The 12397-nt window shown below is 27.6% G+C and overlaps 1 long non-coding RNA gene across 1 annotated transcript in view; it reads right to left on the bottom strand.

Annotated features, from left to right (window-relative positions):
• LOC132927863 (uncharacterized) overlaps positions 1–12397 on the bottom strand; it is a 76065-nt gene that overhangs the window by 30526 nt on the left and 33142 nt on the right. The window contains exon 3 of the long non-coding RNA XR_009661874.1: positions 11201–11407. This is a non-coding gene — a long non-coding RNA (uncharacterized LOC132927863). The remainder of the gene's footprint in view (positions 1–11200; positions 11408–12397) is intronic.

The raw sequence follows: 12397 nt of genomic DNA on the forward strand, positions 1-12397 counted from the left end.
GCGTGGGTTAGCATTGTGCATTCTTTGTGAATAATTCTGTGTCTAATATATTATCATATAGCTATACAAATTTTTTACCGCGTTATCGCCGGCACTATAAAGGTGTTTCTAAATTCTAATATAACTAGAAATGGTATTTATAATTTACGCACATTACAATATATAATAGCTTTAGTTCATCTGATCACGTTATTATGATGCGTAGATACGCGCATGTGTATACAAACGATTCCAGTCACGTTTAGCTTATAGTCCACGATTATAGCACGACTACACGTCACATAAATATAGGTGCACGGATGTGTAAACAAATGGGCGACTGTACTTTTAGAGCGATAATAAATATATACGTTGTACACCAAGCCGGCTAACCACGAATCAGAGAAATCGCTGTACGAGAGAAGCTTGCGACAACGCGCGAGAATCGGCCGGTACACGTCGTTCGTTGATACACTGCCCTCCGAACTGCACTATCGCCGAATGGACAGACTACGCGATAGAAAGACGCCCGACCCGTTGTCGGAAAAATTACATATGTAAACTGTACTTGCATCGGGCCCCGTCGAAAATACATTGAAATAACATAATTGTAGGGACTATATAAGCCCGCTCGATGGCCGATATCATATATGGATATGTAGGTATATCGTATATCATAAATGATATGCACATAATAATATTGTACTATATGCAGATGATTACTAAATAATATATCTATAATAATAAAAGAAGATGTTTAAACACAATTGTGTGTGTGTATGTGTGTAAATGATTCGCAGTCAAGTTTATCGTTGGTTTTGAAATTTGGTAAGTATACATAGATTTAAATCCTACACTTAAAAATGTTCACTTCAAGACCAATTTTTAAATTCCACGGGAACACCGTACCGGATAAGCTTATCCGAATTATAACTTAAATATTATACATATATAGATTATTTTCATAGTTAAAGATTTATTTAAGCTTTTATATAATGTAGATTATTAATAACAAATTTATTTCCAATAAAAATAAGACAAGATGTAAATATTATATTAACTATGTTGGTATTTTTTTTTAAGAGTCTTAACAATTATCTTTTGCACTGGGACCTCCAGAGTTTATGATCCAACACTGCGTGAGTGCCTAATAATATTATAATCGCATTCCATCCCTGTCTGCCCCAAGTCCTGCATAGGTTTTTCGTCTAGTTGATACTCTATGCGTTACAGTTACAAAGTGTACATTTTAATGTAGCGCTGCATTGAGTGTGAAAAATGACACCACGTTTTGTCTAATACGTGATTACGTCAAACCGTGATGGCCGATTACAATAGTAAGCGGACAAATAAGTCCAAGGACGAAAGAAAAAAAACACAACGAAAAAAAGTACAGGTAAAAAGGATAAAAAAAATTAATAATGCATTTTTGGAATAATGTATAAAAAAAATATAGGTACTATAATATGTACATGAAAACGTATAGTATAGTAGGTATAGGTACCTATATAGAGACATCAAACAATTTGAATTTTAAATTTAAAAAAAAAATATATGGTTAGTTTTGAGGGAAAAAACATTATTTAAATCATGAATTCTGTAAATATGAAATATTTCAAAATAATATATTGTTTTACTGCGGGATGTACCTATACATATCATATATATGACGTATATACCAACAGTATTTTACACGAGTACTAGAGCACCTACACTATTACTTCTTACCTAATCCGGTTTCATTTTAATAATTATGTTTTATTCTTGTTGTCTGCAAGTTATTCTATGATTTTTTTGTGCAAATTTATAGTTAAATTATTAATAATAAAAAACACTTTTTTTTTAAATTATTGTAGAAGTTGAATGGAATGGGGCAAGTAATGAGTAGGTAACAAATTATATGTTCTTTATTTATCTTATTGTTTTTTGAGTACCTTCATTTTTTTTTTTGTCATTCAAACGATTGCTCCGAAATCTTTATATCTCTAGATATCGATTTTAAATCAAATCGGAGGAGTTTAAGCGGATTCGGATTTAAATATTGAAATTTAATGTTTTGCTAAAAAAAGTTTTTTGACTATAATATTCTATATTTTTTCAAGAGCTTTCAAACTTTGTGTCAGTTTTTCAGTAATTTATTTTTCATTTTCACTTTTTTGGGATATAAAAACAATGCTTGATTTTAAATTTTATATTAAAAAGATGAAAACACAAAAAATTATTTCAATAATCCACAAGATCCCCTATATTAAAGAACTTCACAGTAGAATTTGTACACCATTTTTATCAATTAAAAAAATGTCCAAGAAATAAATAAATTGATATGAAAGCATTACATTCTTATTTACCATCCTTTATTGTTATTATATTTTAATTTAGTTTTTCTTATTTATCATGATTAATACTATCCTATTATTAGGCTTAAATATTTAATTTGTGGACCAAACTTTATTTAATATTAAACCAATTCGGACTACTTTTAGTCGTTAACATCTTAACGTTGATACATAAACATAACACAATAATGTTCCATGTTATATATTTTTGCACTAATATAATTATCCCTATTATATTTTACTAAGGAGGAAATTCACTCGGTGACTTCCAAACATGCACTCCGAATTGAATATAAAAATTACATATATTACAATGAATAGCGATTGGTTTTTTTGAACCAATTTCGAGGTATAGTATTAAAAATTTAGATTTCCTATTTAAGATCAGTACTACTGATATAACAAATATTGTAGATCGATACAGATAGCTAGACTCGAGAAACGAACGCAATAATTTATTTAAAAACACCAACATGGACTGCAATTCTATTAAAACATGGTAGTAATACATTAGAATAAATAAAAAATTCAAATATTTATACGCAACTACTTTTTTACGATTTCATTTTGAATTATACGATATGTGTAACAACTAACAGCATTATATTATAGGTACCTACATAATACATTACCAACATCATATTGAGTGATGTTAGTAAGGCAAAGTAATTTCAGTATTTTATAAAAAACGACAACATGTAAAAACACGTCGTATAATATACTATATATTGCGATAAGTAGTAGTAAGTAGGTACTGCCTATGTATACCCAAATTTGTTTCCTTACACTTTTATTAATTTTACAATGACAGAACAATTTAAAAATTTGTTCAACCATGATAGTATTAAATAATATGTACTATATAAATTATATAATAAAAACATATATGTCATTAAACTATGGCCAATTCTATTGAAGTTTTTTTTCATCAGACCGATTCAAAATGTTATCATCATTATTTCGTCAGTGAGCACACATGTACGAAACAACACCGATTACGATTTTCAAGAGGCCACGGGTATGTATCGTAATTGAGTACTAATTTTCAGTTTTTTAGTTATGGAAAGTTTAATCGTAAAAGGATTTCGCGAGCATATACTTAGACTTTAGTAATTGGTACTTGGATAACTACATTAAACAAAATATTTTGGTATATTATAATAATAATATAATTTATTGTTCGATAGGTATGTTATTTATGGCTCTTGTCTAGAATATTATTTGTATAATATGCAGCGGCTATTTTAATAAAATTAATTTAGAAAAAAAAAACATAAGTTCTATGTGACGGTACCCCTCTAGGTTGTTTAGTGAATTAGGTTTGACCGTCTAAATGTTTTCCCGGAATAAAGACTTTTACATAATAATAATAAATGTGATTTTTTTTTTATAGTTGTATGGTCTTGGTCTATAATCGTTGAGTTTGGCGTGAAAGAATTTATAATACATTTTAAAAACTGCAGAGGTTTAATTCTTCTAAATAATATTACATAATATGTCATGATGAACCTGCATTGATTTAAATTGTATAAAATAATAATCGCAAAACAAAAAATATTATTAATCCAAACAGATGAAATAATATCATTTAAAATTTATAAACACCATCGACAAATATTGTTATCTTCTCTGATGGATAAAATGTGTCATCGTACGTGGAAAATAAGAGAAAACAACGTTATAATAGCACATAGTATTATTATTATATTTATTCTTTCGAAATCGTCTATAGTGGATCGCTGGAGTTTGAAAAATATCGATAGGCATAATATTATTATTTATTACGTGCACGATGCACGCGCCTATAATTTTGCTAATGTATATAGCAATGAAAATTATTTGCTTACGAATGTGTAATATTTTTAATAATAACAAAAAAATAACAAACACTGTCACTGTATACATGTGCACAAAAAGTGTTTAGATTGTGCAGTCATGTTACATATACATATTATGATGTGCATATATAGCAGACAACGAATTAATTTCATTGTAAGTATACAGAGTGCTCAGCCTAATTTCACGTTTCAATGTTAAATTTTGGTATTCAATTTTTTTAAGTAGGTACCTATTATTAAAATTAAGAGCCTATATTTAGATATTTTATACTAATGATAGTCATATATTTTTTTTTTTTGTAACTCGTTATAAGCTGATGACGTTTTGAAAATGTTTATGAACATAAATCGAAATTCAAACCATTTGATTTTAAGTTATTTAACTTTATACTCTAAGTATAATTACAAGATCATAATTATAGGTTTAAATATTATAATGATTGATAATTTTAAAATTATAAATAAAAGAGGTAATTTAATATTAATTCATCAATATTTTATGATATGTAAACATTTTCTGAGCATGATATATGAGTATTTGTTTCAATATTAGATATTTTTTATAATATTATAAAACCATTTCCATTATCCTTAGTATAAACATTTTGATAACTTTAAAACTACTCGTTTAAATTTTGCTTTAAATACGGCAACATTTAAAAAAAAATTAACCACTAAACAATTTATAAAAAAATCAGTCATTATTCATTATATTTAAAAATTACAATAACCAGAATATGAATTAATTCAATATTAAATAATAAAAAAAGGGCAGCTGAACATGCCTCGGTGAATCACCTAGCAATTTTGCAATTACCCTATATATTGTCTAAAGCATATATAATATACTCGTAATGCTTAGTCAAAAAAACATATTACTGTATCTATGTTTTATTTCTGTGTGAAATTTTTTTTATTATTTATGTTACTAATTAAATAATATTAATGTAAATTAACATTTATTTTTTTCAAACCAATTTTTGAAAAATATTTTTCTACACATAATATAATTATAATTATTATGATCAAAAATTACATGGGTAATAGATTTTTAAGTCGTATTTATAATTTAATGAGGAATAAACAAAATTTAACGATATTATATATGATAATATTATAAACACATACCTATACATAAATTGATTATCTTAAGTTTTTTTTTGCAACCTCATCAGCAACTTAAAATACATAATATTATACATATAAGTATATAATATATATTATATTCCGTTCAAAAATTGAAGTGTATAAACGAGGATATCATTATGATAATTTTTTTCATGTACGCGTTAAATTGAAAAAATTCGTTAATTTTTAATTGGTTAATTAGCTTGAATACATTAGATATGTATAATAATATATAGTTTTATTAAACGTTATTCTACATTTCCGTCTAATTAGATATTTTATTTATTCAAAACACTATACACATTAATAATCAGCCGCAAAAACCGAAAATTTTCGAATTACCATACCGTGAAACGTATACGCGGAGCTCGTTTTTTCCGATCTAGAAAGTAAGTGTATTTTTCCTTAAAGTTTTTTTTTTTTACTATTATTATTATTATTATTATTTTACATTTGTAACTAGACAGATTCGTCGATTTGAACACCGGAGCATAACATTATCGGGTTGATGTCACGGTGACACGATGTTTTTTTTTAGGATGAATGAATTGAACAAATCATTGAAATGACTTTAGTGGACCGTGTACCGAGAAAACTGGCGGAACCGATCATAAGAGACCGGTTTATAGCATTTGTTCACGTAGTAGGTACAGCGATCCACGATGGAAGAAGGGGTGAAGTGGGGGGACATCATCGAGGAAAACTCGACCGTGAGACGGAATTTTGTGAATTGTATACTTCCTGCCGCCCGGGTGGGTAAACAGAAAACTGCATCGAGTGTAAAATTCGAGTTGGGAAAACGAAGAAGAAAGAACGGGAAAAATATAAAAAAATAATACACATCCATCCATATAATATGCCTTATATATAGGTATGGAAAACTGACGGCTCTCTTGTTATTTTTCTCTAATAAACCATAGTGTCGTTACATTATTTTCCGTGCAGGTTGACGACCCCAGGGTATTCATACATATATATTATATACATAATACATATTATATATAAAGTCAGTAAATTCATATTATATATATATATATATACACACACACACACATTTTTTTTAACTTAACGGTCCATTTAAGACCTTCGCCGCTTTATCCAACCTCTTCCACCTTTCTCTTTCATATACACACCGCATCCTCAATACTTGTATTGTTCATTAATGTGTTCCTTGCATTCGCTACATGACCACAACAGCACAAAACGTATTGCTGTTATTGTAAAGGTATATCATCACGTTATAATTCGTAATTTAAATAACGAATAAACTGTATGAGGCTGTTATTATATTATAGTTTTTGCGTATATCGCATAATAAAAATACTTTTATGGTTTTCAATTTTTTGTTTTCCGAAAAAAAATTGACTCAAATTAAATTAAACGTATACGTACATATTATTGTAATAAAATAAAAACAAAACGGATAGAATGGGTCGGTAGTAATAATGTTTTATTATTTCACAAAAAGCATGACTCTGTAGTCTGTTTTTACAGGACGTGCATTACTCAGTTGAACCATGAAACCACAAAAACGTACCAAGAAAAGAGGAAGAGAAAAATAGAAAACGTCATTATATATTATGTTATAGAGCTTCCCGTACATATAGATGTATTGGTTATTCTGTATTCACTTTAACATTGTGCTACATGCATGATGCGTATGTAATATAATAATTTATAAAATATATATTATAATACACAGGATAATTTACCAAGCATGCTTACCCCTAATTTTTGTTTGATAATGCATTTATTTTATTTTATTCCTAGTATTCCAATTACCAGAATTTGTATTAAAATACCATATTTTCACATTACTTAGATTTTTACACTATTCAATAAGTGTTCTGTAGTAAAAATTTTTAATTTTCAAACGAGGACCATCCTTTTTTGCTGTAAATTACGTATTTAAAAGATAATAGGTATTTTTTGAAAATTTCAATGTATCTATAAATATTAAACCAGTGATTTTTGGATTATAGAACATTTTGAAATATGTTCTTTAATGTGGAGGGAGAATTATAGTAATTAATATTAATATAGTAATAAATTAACATTTTATAATTAGTATTATTATATTTTCTTAACAAATAATAATTTAAAGTAAAAATAAAGATTTTAATTTGAAAACACAGAAGTTTGTATCGACACAGAATATTCCTTAAAATATTATAAAAATCTAATTATTCGAAAATATGAACTAAGAGTACCTACTTGTGTACTTGAAAATTCTTAAAGTCAGAATATAAATAAATTCATCATAAAAGGATAAAAGAGAGTTGAACGAGCTTTGTCAATCACCATTATATATATTATATATAGTATATTAAAGTACCTTTAACAGTTATATCTGTATAATTCGAGAACATTTTATATTCTATTACCTACTGGTGTGAGACATCAATCATTCTCGGTTGTTTCTTTATTATTTTTACCTATCCAAAGTTATCTATGCATAATGAGATACTTATATTCATTAATTTATTTTTCGTGTGCATAATAATTTGTGATTGCACAACAAATATCAATATATCAACAAAAACAATTGATTTAGAAATTACTTCTTAGAATGTATAACAAAAAATATTGATTTCACTAATCACTAATCAGTAATCACAATAAGTAACTACGTATTAAACATATATAAAAATATAGATACCCTCTATATAAACATACTAGGTATTATATTTATCAATTAAAAAGTTCAATCAGTGTAGTTGTAACTTGTAAGTATATATGATAAACAGAATATTTATTGTGTTTATACCAAATAAAATCAAATTCTATATATCACATTCGTATTTTATTATATAGTTTTAATAAGAGGAGTTAGTTACAGAACGAATATTAATAATTTCTGTCAGTCATACCCATTACTATAGGGAAAAGGCACAACGCACAACATACCGTGTATATCAACCATCAAGATATCTACTTTTAGGTGTGAACTATCGGTTATTACTTATTACTTAAAAAAGTAGTACTTTTTTAAATATATTTAAACAACAATTTTGCCTACCACCAACTGGTTATTTCGATACCCGAATAATACAATTCATACAGATTTCAAATAATCAACATTTTAAATAATGTGGTAGTCAATTAAATTTCTATTTTTAAATTTTTAATTTATGTGCAATATAAGTCTATATGAGTATATGACTGTTTTAAATATTGGTAGTATGTATAGAAAATTCATCATGTACCTATTATCTACATTTTAATATTTAATATATAATGGAAGAATAAAATTATACGGAAGTGAGTTAATGCTAGTTCAATATTGTCTTCAAGTGCAACTCTCAATGAAAGATGATGTGAAATATATATTTTTAAATACTCAATTTCAAGTCATAAAACCAATTATCATCTAATTTCACAACGAATGTGCATAGTGGTTGTCATAACTGAAAATAAAAATAAAATGTTGAGCAGATATAATGTAAATTATATTAGTTAATATTAAACTCAACGAAAATGTATAAATTATTAATTAATGTGATATTAAGTTAGAGTAATTTATAAATTACAATGATGGGTTAGTACCAATTGTTAACCAATTGTATAATAAATGTAGGTATATGAAATTTAATTATATTTTAATCACTAGGTCTTAGAGTTAGGAGCTTATTGTTTAAGATAAGTTTAAGGTATAAACCAATGCACGTACCTATACTACAACGAATAATGTTTTCCATTTAATCGATATTTTAACCACCATCGTAAACAAGCCATATTATCTCATCAAATGTAGTTAAGGCAAAAAACACAAAACGAACCTACAAAATAAACGGTAATGCAGCTCCTCTGAGTCATGACACTTATATTTAAGTCGACGTTGTGGATTATGTTTTCAAAAAAACAATTAAATGTTGTGTTTATTTTAGACAATATGTACAAACCTGGCAGTTTAAATTATATGTCTTTAGTCTTAACCTATTCGTTTGTATATTATAATTATATATACGGAATATACCTATAGACGCCTATTACTCATATACTATAGTAATTGAAACGTGTGCCTGCACATCACTTATTTTGTATTTTTGTTTAACGTGTGATACAATCCAAACAAATAGAAAACGCTGTGCACCTACAGTACTACACACAGACTATACACAGTGTGAGTAAAAAATGGAGAATCCTCAGATGAATAAAAAAATATTTGTTATAAGTACCTAATCAGCACTCCGCTCTAATTTAATCAATTTGTAACGTATTTGGAGATAATAGGTATAACTATAAATTAAGAAAACGCAATACATAATATATATATATATAAATAACTACTTAATAAATAGTTATTTTGCGTGAACTACCTTGGATATTATTGAATAGATATAATATTAATAGTAAATTGTGATTGCAATAATGTTTATTAAGTATAGATTTGTTTAGCAACTTAGTGCGATAGAATAGCACTGACCTCGGTTTCACGATTAAATCGGATTTGGTTTATTTATAAGGTTTTGGTATTATTGTTATTGCCCAAATCATTTAATTAAAATGTTTTGACCATTAAAATATAGCTAGCTGTTTTCATACGTCGAAATAAAAAATACTCGCAATGAACACTTATAACAGACATTATATAGACACTATCAATCAAAAAGCAATAATTTCAAATGCAAAAGATAACACCGCATCGTTTGTATGATATAATATCTATACAATTCAGTATAAAACGAAATTAAATACAATAACTTGAAACGGTGTTTTTGCCTGCGGGTACAAACGTTTTACACCCATGTGTGGCTGATACATGTTTTTTTTTAGATGCAATTACAAAATATAATGTAGTAGGTATATTTACATCATTTAAAAACACGTGTTATAAATAATTATAATGATGCTAAATCGACGTACCACCAACAATTCAAATTCTAACTTGAAATAACTTATCCTTAACAATTTAATACGGGTAAAAAAAAACAATAGCTTGGTTAATATCCATGATTTTAAAATATTATTTATTTCTTAAATATTACAGCTAGCAGTGTGATCACAGGTCAAAATGACGGGGATAAGTTTAATAATTTTAATTTTTTTATTCATATAGATTTCAGCTTTCTTTTTTTATATTTTCTCCTGTTGCAAAGTGCAATAGTTTATTTTTAAGACTTTATTAATTCAATATCTTTCACTGAGTTTAAAATCAAATGTTTGATGATATTTTAAATTCTAATACAATAATATTATGTAGTATCTATCCACCTCCGTCACTTATTCAACTACTGTTCATTTATGAGATGTAGGTGTATGTAAAATACTAAAATATATTAAATGTTCCGTCTGTAAAATATTTTATATACCTACCTTATACGATTGTTTTTTTAATAATATAATTAAATACTATAGAAATGTAAAATGTTGATACTCAGTTGCATGCTCTCTAATACACTAATTTTCTTCATGCATGAGAAATCACTTTGGCGTAAAATGATTATATTTTTTTCGTAATTTGACAGAACCATCTGATTATCATTTATCATAGAACAATCAGTAGTCAGTACAACAAATAACATAATTACCACCAGAGGATATTTTTGTTTCTATACCAGCACGGTATATCTATAATACATACTATGATAAATTATATTATTGCTTATTATGTTAGACTTGCATATTATATACGTTGTACACATTCAAATATTGCATATAAAATGCTTATGATATAATATATTATAAGTACAAAAAAATTACGTTTAAAATAATATATATGTAGCGAAAAGTGGTTTTAGAGTGCAAATAATGCATTTATTTATTCGTACTAAATTCAACCGTTAGCAAATAAATAAAACGTACCTACCGCTATGATGTACAATAACGTGTAGGTACGAGCATTATTTTTATTACTTATAATCATCATTATACTATACTGTATATTATAATATTGATATAAATAATAATAAAACGTACCAATAATATATGTTCGGCGGTAGACCGGAAGTAGGTTCAAATTTCGAAAGCACAGCTTATTGACATCGCACAAACTTCAACAGGAAGCGATGCCGTCGTCGCATGTAATATACAAACTACAAACACGTATAGGTACACCACGGACGGATATCATTATATACGTCATGTATATTATGCACGCATTAACGAGTGTGTGCGTATCGCTAACTAGAAATGAAATGAAAAGAAAAAAAACGGTTACTCTGTTGTTATGGCACTATTTTTTTTATTTTAATTTTTTTTCTACAGGACTGCAGTTTTTGTAATGACTACTGCAACTGAGTAGCAGCGGGCTTATGGGTGCTGGTACCTTGCGAACTCGAAAATTACACCGACAGACGGGTCTCAGGTGGCCAATGGCGTTTACCAATAAACAAAGCGGACAGAAAAAAAATTCAAAAAAAAAAACTTTGTTCACCGGCAGGTGTGTGTGTGGTGCGGTACGACGAGAGCTGCACACGGCTTGTCCGTCATATTTTGAGAAACCCTGCAGCAGTACCTACATATGCACTGCACACCACCTGTCAACACTAACCACCCGTAACTGTAACTTTTTTTTATACGTTATTTCTACGGACGTGTGTGTACACACATTATTATTATGGTGTGTGTGTGTGTGTGCACGATATACGCAACGGTGTAAAAAGAAAAAAAAATAATTATGTAGGTATTAAAAGAATAATATATGTGTGTGTACAGAGTGACATAATTCTTAGCGGTATCCCTGTATACGTTAATGTTGCAATATACATGATAATATTATTTATTATAGGTAGTTCACGTTGTTTCCGACAGAACAAAATAATATTATGAAAAATTGATTTACATATCCGAGGGTTAACATGATACGGATTGTATGACAGGGAGGAGGTAAAAAAGTCGTGATGACCCTTCACTCGTCAAAACACATTTTTTCTGCCGTTGGTACATTGGCACTCGCATATTGACGATTAAGAACCAATAAGAAAAATTAACCTATTCTAAAATTGAATATGAAAACGACAGTGAAATAAAATTGCAGGTAATAATAACTATACATTCAATTCGTCATACACAAATTTTTCTTTATAAAAATGGTAATTAATACGCAACTATAGTTATATTTGAATCTACAATAATATAATAATAATTCTTGATAATCGGACTGTATTATTTTTT

This window comes from Rhopalosiphum padi, chromosome 3, assembly GCF_020882245.1.
Source record: "Rhopalosiphum padi isolate XX-2018 chromosome 3, ASM2088224v1, whole genome shotgun sequence".
In the NCBI taxonomy this organism is placed as follows: domain Eukaryota; kingdom Metazoa; phylum Arthropoda; class Insecta; order Hemiptera; family Aphididae; genus Rhopalosiphum; species Rhopalosiphum padi.